A 15,029-nucleotide genomic window follows, 5' to 3' on the forward strand; every position below is an offset into this window, starting at 1 on the left:
CTTACCCAATTAGCAGGGAATATTTGTTCCCTGCTAATATTTGGAACTTAGTTTGATTTGGTCATCATAAAGTTTTGAAATAATATTAAGGAAACTTATAAAATATTTCTCCTGGTAGTATTCCTGCACTGGGATATTGGTTTAAGAAAATAATCTCTTTCCTCCCCCCACCCAACTGTGGATAAATAATGAGATGTTTGGATTATGTATAGCTGTGGTTAAGATATTTTTCTTGTTGAAAAAGTTGAAAATTCACCTACAGAAAAACGTAGCAAATACAATAAGGGCAATCAATACAGACTTCCTTGCATCAGCCCTCCTTTCTGCTCAAACAATAATAGTTGAATTCACTGATAGTCTTACATAGGACCCAGTCTTTCAGACCGTATCTGGATTGATCCCATGTATCTGAGTATGATATGGCTGGGTTTTTAGGGTATCTGAATATAACCAAATTATAATTGTAAAGCCCCCAGATTCCCCTCACTCTGTTGTTAGCTGCTGGTCTGCTGTGATGTATGTCTGTTCAATTTCCTAAAGAGGAATTTCATCTCACACCTGTAGTCAGTTCTGTATTCTCTGTCATGCAGTCAGAAGATTTGAAAATCTTATTTACCTATCATCTGTGATTGGCTAGTTCTATTCTTTCCTTCATTGGCTACAAAACGATTTGTTTTGTACCATTTCTGCCAATCTGATTGGATAATCTTTCAGTACCAGAGGAAAGATGTGGGAGATACAAATAGAAGTCTTTACACTGATCCAGGAAATTCTTATTTTGCTGGAGGTATTCCAGTTAGAACTTGTTTACTGTGGCATAAACATCTTGCTTTTCCTTGCTTTTCTGCTCAGAGACAACATGCAGCTGTATTCTCTTCTTTTTATCTTTAAATGCCATTCTAATTTCCTTGAATAAATTCAGTTTTACTCTGTCGCTGCATACTGTGCCAAGGGAAAGGTTATCTGTTCATGCTATGCCTGTGTTACCAAGTTTGTTCTCTACATAATATTGAGGTTCTTTTCATAAGGAGATTTTAATAAGGTGTTTTAGGCACCTGAACAGCAAATGGTGGCTGTATACTAAACATTTTAACATTCTGATTGTTGGACAGTTGAGAGAGAGAGAGAGAGAGAGAGAGAGAGACTTAGGATATCCCTCTGTTTGCCCTAGTCCATTGCATGTAGGCAACAATCCTATAAAAACTTTCTTAGGAGTAAGTGCCATTGAATTCAGTGGGACTTCTGAGCTTGCATTGTAAGTGTATGTTTGCATACTAAGGGTCATTTTTACACCAGTTAATTGTTAGCCCACTGGGGCCAAAACCTGATCCTCATTGACTGAGCTATGATTAAATGGATAAAAGTCATGCACTGAGGAACTGCTTTGCTCATAAAGGCCCAATTAGATATACAGTGATCTTTGCCCTCTACTGACTTCAGGGAATTTTTTTTAAAGATCAGCATGTGCAAGGATTGTATTAGCTTCCCTTCAGATCCCTATTGTTTTTTGAGACTGTGCCTGCTTCTGGTATCAGAAGAGCATGCTTATGACCAGCATCAACACTAGCTCTGGGAAGCCCTCAGACAAAGGCCTACCTGGGGCCCCATCCAAGCTCTCCATGGCATCCTAGTGTGCCTAGGTGCTAACTTGCACATGGATACATCTGCATGCTCTCACTCACACTGCTTGTGCACACGCGCACACACAGGCAATGGTGGAATGTGTGTTCCACCAGTACCAGCTGCTGTAAAGCAGCCATAAAGCATGCTCTGGCATGCTCTCAGCATGCCAGAGCACCAACAGGAAGACCAGAGCCTTCCCACACATGCCAGCAGATCCACAGAGACCCACTGGAGCAGGTAAGCCCATTGAGGGGGTTGGAAGAAGAGGGGAAGTGTTGAACAGGGCAACATAGGAACTAAGACTTCTATGGTCAGAACTATCACATAGTGAGAGATTCATTTCCTGAGTTTCAAGACCACTTTCACTAAGTCTAGATTTTAACCCAGCATTTTGCCCTATAGTCTGTACAGCAGTGCTTCCCAAACTTGTACAAGGGAACACTGTAAATATGTGAGGGGGAATGGGGGGAAGGCAGCAACACGATCCCCAGGATTGTGCTGTTGCTGGGGATGAGAGGGATTTTTTTTTACTTACCTGCAGCCAGCGCGGCAGTGTGGAGGGGGATCTGGGGAGCCCTCTACAGTGCTCCCCAGGCCTGCAAAGTCTTTTTTTTTTTTTAAAAGGAAAAAATAGGCAGTTCCAGTTTTTGTGATGAAATCATTAGTGCCCATTTTTTTTCTTTTTTCAGACTTTTGCTGGCATGGGGAGCACTGAAGAGGGCTCCCCAGATCCCCCTCCACACTGCAGCGCTGGTTGCAGGTAAGTAAAAAAAAATCCCTCCCATCTCTGGCAGCAGTATGATCCTGGGGATCAGCTTGCTGTCTTCCTCCCTCCCCACCCCTCAAAGGGGCAGAGACAAATGCTTCCCTGGCTGGTGGGATGCAACCCACCAGTTTGGGAACCACTGCTGTAGAACATTGTCAAGGGACTAACACCTGAGAAATACTAAAACTAACTAGGAGCAGGGATGTTACAGCTCCACTAAGTGTAACCAAAAAACTAAGACATAGATCCCTGCCAGAAGTTTAACAGAACCCTAAGCCTGACCAGTTGTGATTTAGCTTCTGCAAAATCAACTCCTATCTGAGCACCAGGCTAAGACAAGGATATTTATAGAGAACATAAGAACAGCCCCACTGGATCAGGCCATAGGCCCATCTAGTCCAGCTTCCAGTATCTCACAGCGGGTGAAATAGCCAGTGCCTTTAAGAAAAAGGGAACTGAACAACATGAAGATGGAACAGGTGGATGATGAGGTGATTAGGGGTGGGACCAGATCAGTTAGCTGTGATTTTTGAATCAGAAAAGCCTGGCTATAAATACCCTTGTCTTATCCTGACACTTTTGTAGCTTGGAAAAAACACACCCAATATTAGATTTAGGAGTTTTTAGAAATAAAAAGTTGTGGGCATCATGGTTTCACCACCTCAGGGGGCTGTACTGAGGCCAAACTCTCCATCAAGTTGGAGATAACTGAGGGGAGACTGTTTTAGATCCATAAGGTCCAAAGGTGACAGAGGGAATGGTGGCCAGGTTTCCTGGATGACAAGGATTCCAGCCTGCCCTGACAGAGATATGGGGAATGTATGAGGGAAATCTCACAAGAGGAGGCAAACAGCCTCCCAGGCATATGCATAACTTCCTCTGCTGTGTTCATAAAGGTGGGAGCAGCTGATGATAATGGATTCGCTCCTGTCACCTTAGAACTGGTGATAGAGAAGAGAAGAGGACCACAGGTGCTCCTCTCTGAGTCTGAGGCCAGAGACAAAGCACCACAGTACATTAACTCACAACCCAATCCTATTGAGCCCAGCTGTTCCCCTACCAGTGACTGCTGTAAAGCATCTGTAAAGGCTGCTCTGGCACTGCACAGAGTGGGCAGAAAGGCTAGAGCCTTCCTGTGCCAATGGACGCAGTGCACTGGACATGCTGTGGCAGGTAGGATGTGGGGTGGGGGCAAAACGGCAGGGAGGGGTGGATCTGGTAACAAAAGTGCATGCTAGATCCTATCCTCTCTGAACAGTCTCCTTTCTCTCCTTGGACTTGAGCCACCTAAAGAGCAGGGGCAGGTCTAAGGAGACTCATTGCAGAAAAGGAGGCTTGTAGAGGTTTAGGGGGAATTAAATTCCCTTCCCTCCACACTGGATACAGTGTGTCTGTTTTTAGCACAACTGCACCACTGAGGTGCACCACTGTGGTGCACAACTGCACCACATAGGATTGGGCTGTCAGTCTAGTCTGCAGTACTGTCATAAAATGCACAATTTCCTCAAGGGCAGAAATCAAGAACAAGCAGAGCAACAAAATGGACTTTGATTGTGGATATTTTTTCTTCAAATGGACCAACATGGATACGTATGATTTTGTGAATCAGTTAAAACAAGTTACTCAATAACATACTTTCTAAAATGTATGAGTGATAGTGCAACTTATGCATGTTTACTCAGATGTACATCCCACTGTGTTCAATGGAACGAGTATAGGTGCTCACAGGATATACTGTAAGTTGTTTTGAGTCATGCACTGGTGTGTAAGAATCTTTGCCCCAAGGAAGACTTTTGAACAAAACATGTTGGGCAATCGTCACATACTAAATTACTGTTTTCAACCACAAATTTGAGACCTGCCTTTTTTGTACTTGATTTTGTGTGTGTGCTCCCCCCTTCTGTCCTTGTACTGCAATTGAGGTCAAAGGCAAAACACCAGTGAATTGTCCTTGAGATGTTAATAAACTGTGGAGTATCTCTGAATATATTTAGAGATATGCCCCTGCAAAGATAGCCTTTCTTTGTTGAACCAGCCTAAGGATTATTATCATACCATTTCAGTGACAGCAGCTTCTCAAAAGTCCTGCTTGGCTGACAGAGAAAAGCTTTTTCCCCCCTCTGCAGTTTTCAGAATGGCAGAGCCAATTTGTCATTCGATGAAATAACTGACAAGGCTCATCCATCTTTAACAGTCATCCCGGTGGCTGTGAATATTATGTCTCAGTAACATTCAATAAAGAGAGGAAGCCATTACTGTCCACAGTACAAAAAAAAAATGGATCCTAGAACATTATTCAATTAAGGATCTGTTTAGTTTAATTTTTGTATTTGAGATTTTGATTATTAGACTTTTTTTCTCTAGAGCAACAGCTGCATTTCTAAAATTATATTGCAAACTTTAACTTTTTTTTGTAAAACAGGTTTGTATTTATAATGTTAACCTTTTAAAATTTCTGTTAGGACAAAGAAGGTACAGTAATGTGAAATACAAAGAGCTGCTTACATGTATGCAAGGGTCTTGTGCTAAGCCAAGGACAAAGTTTTGACTTTTTGTCTTTGAACACCTGAGCACACAGCAAACTGTTGTTGAAGCTTCCCTTGGAGCTTGGGGGGGGGGGGGCCGGCCGCGGGTAGTGCTGATCTTGACAACAAATTCCCCTTGGGTTCATGAAACTAGTTTCTCAATTCTTTGGATCCTGACCAGTGTTGCCATGACACTGTATAATTAAACATGATTTATAAGTCATAAATATAAGTTATAACTAATTGTTATTATCATACATATCCAGACTGTGGTTACATCCATGGATCTTAGATCATGGACACATTTTTATGGATAGGTGCAGAGGTGTGTATTTCTCTTGCTCTGATTTTGAAGAGAGATGCATTTGTCTTGACTAATTACACCCCCGCCAGGTTTGAGACTCTACGTGGCGTGACGACTATCTGTGGTCTCCTTTGCAGCCTAATCTCCACCTTTCCAAGTCTCTTGCTAGACAGTACTGAACTAGGCTTTCTGCCATCTAAAATGGGAAGTTCCACCTGGCAGTTTGCTGTGGATGGAAATGCATTTTCTAGAAAACAGATTTCAAAAGTAAGCATAAAGTTTAAAAAGTTGATAGTATCGAGTATTACCTAACTCACATCCATCACCATAGAGAGCATGTTAACTTCACAGCATCTGTTATTAAAATTTTGTCCAATTCTCAGACTGACAAAAGGTCTGAGCTCCTAACAGGATTCTGCTTTGTAGATCTTTAACAGGATTTGGTACCAATGTATGCAAAGTAGCTGATATCAGTTTCAATGTTCAACTCAAGGGGATGGTGTGTGACTGGTCTTCTCCCATGGTGGTCACTGGTCTCTTGGCCAAACCTTGTTATGCTGAATCATGTACACAATTTTCTGGGACTAAACCCCACTGAATACAATAGGGTTAATTTCTGAACAGACATGCATAGGATTATGCTGTAAGGCAAAATAATTATTGATCTGAATTATTTCATAGCCATTTTTCATCGTGAGTCTTATAGTTTAGCTGTTGAAATTAGAAATGCATTAAGGTATTAAGATTTAATGATGATATATATGGTATATATTTCACTTTTTATTATATCCATTAAAAAGAACACAAAACCAAATAATTTTTTTTTGTCTTTACTGAAACTTGGGAAAGTATCTGCCAGATCTTTGTATTATTTCTGCATTAATCCTTAGGTTATTTTCACACTTTTGATGTGATTTTGTACTCCAAACTTTACTCCATTCTGATCTGACACTATGGTCATTCTTCTCCTCTTCTCCATGACACATGCGCACGCGCACGCGCACACACACACACACACACACACACACACACACGTGTGTGTGTTCCTATATGTGTCATGCACACAATAAATCAAATTGAACCAAATTTGGGGGAATTATACTTCTGGAGTGAGAGGTCAAATTCAGCCATATCTGATAGTTTGGGGATCATTGACATGGGTGAGAGCAGTGCATATAGCCTCAAAGTGCAGGTTACAAAAACAGTCCAGCCTAAGAGAACAGAACTAGGAGGGAAAGGACCTAGGAAGGGCCAATTCCCAACCTATTAAGAGCCCCAGTAGGCTAATCCAAGCAGTCCATTCAGGAGCCTGCAGAGTAGGTCACGCCCATCAGCAGCCATTTGCCTTCCTGAGCTTTTGTAAACTCACCTGGGAAGGCCAGCCCCCCTTTCAATCAGGAAGGAAGGAGGGGGGAGGAGCCAGCCAGGAGTATAAAGCTAGGCAGGCAATCGCGTGAGGCTCTCTGCAGACGCGTGTGGCCTCTGGGAACCCAGTGCCTCTGGAAACTAAGTGCCAGGTAAGGCACAAGAGTTTAGCATCTGGGCGAGTTCAGCAGCAGGGCGAGGAGGCCAGGGCCCCATACACTGCCCTTCCTCTTCCCTAGAGAAAAGGGCTGCTATCCAGTGTACGGTTAAAAGGACCCCTAAATAAAACAACAACAACAACAACAACAAAAAAGCTATGCAGTCAGACAGCCAGCAGCAGAGTGGGGGCTATCCAGTGTTCTGCATCGAGTGCCACATGTATGATTATATGCCTCTGGGGCATAAGTCATGGGTGTGTCCTCGGTGCAAGGAGCTCCAGGCTCTCAGGGAACGCGTCCGCTCCCTTGAAGCCTTGGTGGCCGACCTGGAGAAGCGCAGGCAGCCAGAGGAGGACCGTGGGGAGACTTCTGGGGACGATCAGGCTTCGTCCCAACCTCAGGCGTGCAGCTCCTCGGCTGCCCGGGTGGGAAGTCTCGGGACTGGAGGACGTCATCCTGGAGAGGAGGGAAACAATCCCCTAGGGGGGGATCCCTTCTCCAGGGGATGGGCCCGTATCCGAGCGCACTCGGGATACTCCTCGGCGGGAGGGGGGTCGGGGGCTTCTTGTAGTGGGGGATTCGATTATTAGAAACATAGAGAGGGGGGTTTGCGACGGATGTGAGGACCGCATGGTGACTTGCCTGCCTGGTGCGAAGGTTGCGGACATCACTTCTTGTCTAGACAGGCTAGTAGACAGTGCTGGGGGAGAGGTAGCGGCTGTGGTGCATGTCGGCACCAACGACGTGGGCAAGTGTAGCTGGGAGGTCCTGGAGGCCAAATTTAGGCTTTTAGGCAGGAAGCTGAAAGCCAGGACCTCAAAGGTAGCGTTCTCTGAAGTGCTACCTGTTCCACACGCAGGGCCAGCTAGGCAGGCGGAGATCAGGGGTCTCAATGCGTGGATGAGACGGTGGTGTAGGGAGGAGGGGTTTAGATTCATTAGGCACTGGGGAACGTTTTGGGACAAGCGGGGCCTGTACAAGAGGGACGGGCTCCATTTGAACCAGAATGGAACCAGACTGCTGGCGCATAACATTAAAAAGGTGGCAGAGCAGCTTTTAAACTGATCCCTGGGGGAAGGCCGACAGGAGCCGAGGGGCATCCGGTTCGGGACTCCTCATCCCTATGGGATGAGGATGGGGAGGTTAGAGAACAACAAGACAAAGGCAGGGTAGGAGAAGAAATCAGGAAAGGTAGGGAGATGGGATGTGACAGACAGTTTGGCACACTGAGAGGATGCGGGGACAAAGGAGCGAATAAGCAGCCCGTCCTGGGGCATTCCGTGTATAAATGCTTTTATGCGAATGCCCGAAGTCTACGAGCAAAGGTGGGAGAACTGGAATGTCTGGTGACAAGGGAAAATATTGACATAGTGGGCATAACGGAAACCTGGTGGAATGCGGAGAATCAGTGGGATACCGCAATCCCGGGCTATAAACTCTACAGGAGGGACAGGCAGGGGCGTGTTGGAGGTGGGGTGGCCCTTTATGTTAAGGAAGGGATAGAATCCAGCAAAGTAGAGATTGAAGGTGGGTCCGACTCCACCGTAGAATCTCTGTGGGTTAAATTACCAGGCTTGAGCAGCGATGTAATACTGGGGGTGTGCTATCGTCCTCCAGACCAGAAATCTGATGGGGACCTTGAAATGAGGAAACAGATCAGGGAGGTGACAAGGAAGGACAGGGTTGTAATCATGGGGGACTTCAATTATCCTCATATTGACTGGGTCAATTTGTGTTCTGGTCACGATAAGGAAACCGGATTTCTTGACGTGCTAAATGACTGTGGCTTAGATCAGCTAGTCACAGAGCCCACCAGAGGACAGGTGACTCTGGATTTAATTTTGTGCGGTACGCAGGACCTGGTTAGAGATGTAAACGTTACTGAGCCATTGGGGAACAGTGATCATGCTGCAATCCGTTTTGACGTGCACGTTGGGGGAAGAATACCAGGCAAATCTCTAACAAAAACCCTTGACTTCCGACGGGCGGACTTCCCTCAAATGAGGAGGCTGGTTAGAAGGAGGTTGAAAGGGAGGGTAAAAAGAGTCCAGTCTCTCCAGAGTGCATGGAGGCTGCTTAAAACAACAGTAATAGAGGCCCAGCAGCGGTGTATACCGCAAAGAAAGAAGGGTTCCACTAAATCCAGGAGGGTGCCCGCATGGCTAACCAGCCAAGTTAGAGAGGCTGTGAAGGGCAAGGAAGCTTCCTTCCGTAAATGGAAGTCTTGCCCTAATGAAGAGAATAAAAAGGAACATAAACTGTGGCAAAAGAAATGTAAGAAGGTGATAGGGGAGGCCAAGCGAGACTATGAGGAACGCATGGCCAGCAACATTAAGGGGAATAATAAAAGCTTCTTCAAATATGTTAGAAGCAGGAAACCCGCCAGAGAAGCGGTTGGCCCTCTGGATGGTGAGGGAGGGAAAGGGGAGATAAAAGGAGACTTAGAGATGGCAGAGAAATTAAATGAGTTCTTTGCATCTGTCTTCACGGCAGAAGACCTCGGGCAGATACCGCTGCCCGAACGGCCCCTCCTAACCGAGGAGTTAAGTCAGATAGAGGTTAAAAGAGAAGATGTTTCAGACCTCATTGATAAATTAAAGATCAATAAGTCACCGGGCCCTGATGGCATACACCCAAGGGTTATTAAGGAATTGAAGAATGAAGTTGCAGATCTCTTGACTAAGGTATGCAACTTGTCCCTCAAAACGGCCACGGTACCAGAAGATTGGAGGATAGCAAATGTCACACCTATTTTTAAAAAGGGAAAGAGGGGGGACCCGGGAAACTATAGGCCGGTCAGCCTAACATCTATACCGGGTAAGATGGTGGAATGCCTCATCAAAGATAGGATCTCAAAACACATAGACGAACAGGCCTTGCTGAGGGAGAGTCAGCATGGCTTCTGTAAGGGTAAGTCTTGCCTCACAAACCTTATAGAATTCTTTGAAAAGGTCAACAGGCATGTGGATGCGGGAGAACCCGTGGACATTATATATCTGGACTTTCAGAAGGCGTTTGACATGGTCCCTCACCAAAGGCTACTGAAAAAACTCCACAGTCAGGGAATTAGAGGACAGGTCCTCTCGTGGATTGAGAACTGGTTGGAGGCCAGGAAGCAGAGAGTGGGTGTCAATGGGCAATTTTCACAATGGAGAGAGGTGAAAAGCGGTGTGCCCCAAGGATCTGTCCTGGGACCGGTGCTTTTCAACCTCTTCATAAATGACCTGGAGACAGGGTTGAGCAGTGAAGTGGCTAAGTTTGCAGACGACACCAAACTTTTCCGAGTGGTAAAGACCAGAAGTGATTGTGAGGAGCTCCAGAAGGATCTCTCCAGACTGGCAGAATGGGCAGCAAAATGGCAGATGCGCTTCAATGTCAGTAAGTGTAAAGTCATGCACATTGGGGCAAAAAATCAAAACTTTAGATATAGGCTGATGGGTTCTGAGCTGTCTGTGACAGATCAGGAGAGAGATCTTGGGGTGGTGGTGGACAGGTCGATGAAAGTGTCGACCCAATGTGCGGTGGCAGTGAAGAAGGCCAATTCTATGCTTGGGATCATTAGGAAGGGTATTGAGAACAAAACGGCTAGTATTATAATGCCGTTGTACAAATCGATGGTAAGGCCACACCTGGAGTATTGTGTCCAGTTCTGGTCGCCGCATCTCAAAAAAGACATAGTGGAAATGGAAAAGGTGCAAAAGAGAGCGACTAAGATGATTACGGGGCTGGGGCACCTTCCTTATGAGGAAAGGCTACGGCGTTTGGGCCTCTTCAGCCTAGAAAAGCGACGCTTGAGGGGGGACATGATTGAGACATACAAAATTATGCAGGGGATGGACAGAGTGGATAGGGAGATGCTCTTTACACTCTCACATAATACCAGAACCAGGGGACATCCACTAAAATTGAGTGTTGGGCGGGTTAGGACAGACAAAAGAAAATATTTCTTTACTCAGCGCGTGGTCGGTCTGTGGAACTCCTTGCCACAGGATGTGGTGCTGGCGTCTAGCCTAGACGCCTTTAAAAGGGGATTGGACGAGTTTCTGGAGGAAAAATCCATTATGGGGTACAAGCGATGATGTGTATGCGCAACCTCCTGATTTTAGGAATGGGTTAAGTCAGAATGCCAGATGTAGGGGAGAGCACCAGGATGAGGTCTCTTGTTACCTGGTGTGCTCCCTGGGGCATTTGGTGGGCCGCTGTGAGATACAGGAAGCTGGACTAGATGGGCCTATGGCCTGATCCAGTGGGGCTGTTCTTATGTTCTTATGTTCTTAAAGTGCCTCCAAATTAGGCTACCGGTAACCACGACGGAGCTTTCCAAGAAGACAGAGGCCACAATCCTAACCAACTTTCCAGCACTGAAATAAGGGCAATGCAACTCCAAAGTAAGGAAATGCCTTACCTTGAGGAGGCCTCCATGACTACCCCCCAATAGCAGGATGCAGCACATGCCCCACTGGCACAGCTATGCCAGTGCTGGAAAGTTGGTTAGAATTGTGTCTAGAGTTAATTAAATATAGATAACAAGTAAAAGTTATGTTTACTTTCAGTTACTCTGCCTTAGAGATCAGTTACAGAGCTTTAAATGGTTGCAAAATATACTTGTGGGGGGGGGGAGAGATTTGTTATGAGGATCAAAAAGGGGTGGGGGGGAGAGATTGCCAATCCTATTCTGCTGGGCTGGTTTAAAAAGTATGTCTAAACAGCAAAGACATGGTTGCACAATTCCAGGGTCTCGGGGAAAAAAAGCAGAGGCTTCCTCTATGGCTGGAGGACAGTGTTACCAAACAAAAATGAGGAGGCTTTCATCAGGGAAGAAAGTGCCACCAAAATGGAGAGCAGATCTCTATGGGGAAGAAATCACCAAAACACACACGGGGGCACTTTGGCAACTGGCAAGATGAAGAAAAACAATCAGTAGCTTGGACACCTCTACTGGGGAAAAAGATAATCCCAAATGGAAGAGGCTTCTCTGAAGAAAGAAGCTTCAAAGCACAGCATGGGCACTTCCAAGGGACTTAGAAGAGAAACACTCAGTGTGGACACCTCTAAGGGCTGGAGAAGTGACAAAATTCTGCTTCTAGAGCAGGAGCAGCTATAGGAATTTGTATAAAGGAAACAAAAGAATTTCTGGGTGGACAGACCTCCTTTTTCTCTCAGCTTTCTGAGTCTCACGCCATCAATGGAGTGGACGGAAGTCTGTCTCCAGACACAGGCTACACATTGTAGATGTGGTCATATAGATCAATGAGCAATGGCTCATGTGAACAAGTCATTCTTGTTTCTAGTAATCACAGCTTGTTCAATTTAAGTAGCTTTTTGTAGTAAGCATGTTCAGGGTTAAATTGACCCATTGTACCTCCTGTATAATTCAACACTATTAAATCGTGTCCTGTTGTACAGTATATACTGTAGTAGTAGTAGTAATTTAGTTTGTATTGATCATAGGGCATAGCAAAAAGAAAACAGAGCATTCTGATATACATGTATATTAGCTTTTTATTATTGTGTATTGTGAATTAGCTTTACTAGGCACTATTACCAAAGTAAGATACTGGTTGCCTAGGAATCTAGTAAGTATATACACAAAAAACTTAGTTAGACCTAGGTCAGTGGTCTTCCAACTATGAGGTCAGCATCCCTAGGGTGGCATAAACAATTTTCAAGAGATTTATCAGTTCTTTTAGGAGGTCTGATCTAGAGGGTAGAGCCTCCGTTTGCCTGAAGATAACATCCGCAGGTCACCAGTTCGAGGCCACCGGCACCTTGCAACCTTGAAGCAGCTGACAGGCTGAGCTGAGTTATTCCATCTGCTCTGAGCATGGGAGGATGGAGGCCAGAATGTGAAACCAGATCAGAAAGAAACATCTGAATGTTTTGGTTCTTGAAAGATAGAACCTTCTTTCAATTGTAAAAATCCCTACGAGATTTAAATAGCCCGCCTATGTAAACAGCCTTGAATAAAGTCTGAGAAGAAATCTGACAACCAAGAATGGCGGTATATAAATACCTGTATTATTATTATTATTATTTATTTTCTGATTTCCTGCTCCACCCTGTTTACACCTTGACTGGATTATGAGGCAACTGAAGTGGAAAGGCTGTATCTGGATTGTATCACTTCATATTGCAAATAGGGATGTGACATCTGAGTTCTCATCCATACAAAAAATTATCTCCACATAGAAAACAACATGTCAGGGACTAAGGTTCTAACCTCATCTGCTACCGTTTCTAGCCAGATGCACTTTTTAACATAGAAAAGCATTAAATTATCTGAAACAGTTTTGTACAACCCAGGCACAGACTGATCATCTCAGTGAGCAACAAGCCAGAGTGACAACCTAATCTGTGCCTTTCGCTTAACTGTCAATGCTTTGGTCAGCAAGTCAATCCTATTTTAATCCAGTTGTGTTCTTGCCTCCAAGAGGGACTTCCTGAGGTGTGGGTGTGTGTGTAGTCCGCATGAATGAGAAGCTGACGAATATACTACAACTTTTAGGCAATGCCAACTGACATTCAGCAGTACTGAAAATGTTTTCGGGCCCTATCCAATTTTCTAGTGCCTGTGCGGCTGTACCAATGGGGCATGCACTTCATCCTGTAGTAGGGAGGCAGTCACAGAGGACTCCTCAAGGTATGGGAACACTGCATTGCGGCTGCACTGGTGCTGGAAAGTTGGATAGGATTGGACCGTTAATCTCTGACATAACTGGCATTAGAACGAGGCACACCCCCCCCCAAATAGTAAGAAGTTATTATAGGTCAAAATAGTCTGATTTAAATTTATTGCACATATAACATTGGTGCCTTCTCTTCTTCTCAGAACTTGTCGTCCTTTCCCCCCACCCTCCAAGATGCCTGTTCATCTGTTCAAAATATATTTTCTTTCACCCCACACTGCAATGGCTCAGCAAAAATGAAATGTCTCACTTTTTCTTCAGGTCCAGCAAAACGTTTGGCCACTCCAGCATGAAGCTGCAGCCAGAGGAGGCAATAGTGACAGATATCCCTTGATTGCCTGGCACTCAGGACATCAGATCATTCACCCATGGAATGGTTTGGCTTTGACAATGATATACACACTGCTAACTAACTTGCCAGTGCTTGGTTAAGGGGGGTTGGCTTTGATTAAAATTTGCAGGTGAATAGAACTCCCAGTGAAACAATGTTTTAGAATTGGTTGGGAGGTGCCCAGGGCTGAGAACTGAGAGAGGCCCAGCCAGAAGACAGAGGACTTCCAGCCAAAGAGCAGCAAGAATAAAATGGAATCAGGAGGGTGGTGTTACAGATATCTCACCTGCTGAAATATATATTTAATAGTAATAATAATACAGGTATTTATATACCGCCTTTCTTGGTCTTTATTCAAGACTTTATTCAAGGTGGTTTACATAGGCAGGCTTTATTAAATCCCTTATTAAATAGGGATTTTTACAATTTCAAAGAAGGTTATTTCTTTCAAGAACGACTACATTCAAGGTGTTTCATTCCGATCTGGCTTCACATTCTGGCCTCTATCCTCCCATGCTCAGAGCAGATGGAATGGCTCCGCTTCAGCTTGTCAGCTGCTCCAAGGTCGCACGGTGCTGGTGGCCTCGAACTGGCGACCTTGTGGATGTTATCTTCAGGCAATGGAGGCTCTACCCTCTAGACCAGACCTCCTGCCTGAGGTCTGAATAGAAATATATTTCAGATATTTCTGGATAACTCAGTTTGCTCAGACCCAGGTCACAGAATGGTGATGTCATCCCTTCACTGAAAGGCCTTTTTAAAAAATAGAAAATGATTGGAAACCAGTGACTCATTTTTAATATAAAGCTTGACATAGCTGTAGCAGCAACTCTGGAAGCCCCATATTTAATGGAGGAACTGTGTTTCCTGTTTTTCCTCTCTAAAATAAGAGAAACTTGTGCTAGACAACCTGCAATACATCTAGGATACTGGAATATCTATTGTAAGCCATCACATCTGCCACCCTGTTGGACAATTGATCCCTTTGTGTGAGTGAGTGAGTGAGTGAGTGAGTGAGTGAGTGAGTGAGTGAGTGAGTGAAAAAAATCATTGGTCTTTTAGGCTCTCTAGTAACCTACTAGTAAAAATCCTTCTAATGCATCCTTAGTGCGCAGATTGGTTTATCATCTTAACTCTCTCATGGCTCCTATTTTAGCCAATACAAACTAAAATCCCCAAACAGTTCTTAATGAGGTGCCCTTTTAAAACTACGTGGGCTCAGCTCCAGAGAGCTGTGAACAGAAAGAGAAGATGACTTAGGGCTGTTCCAT

The sequence above is a fragment of the Tiliqua scincoides genome, chromosome 2 (assembly GCF_035046505.1).
Source record: "Tiliqua scincoides isolate rTilSci1 chromosome 2, rTilSci1.hap2, whole genome shotgun sequence".
In the NCBI taxonomy this organism is placed as follows: Eukaryota; Metazoa; Chordata; class Lepidosauria; order Squamata; family Scincidae; genus Tiliqua; species Tiliqua scincoides.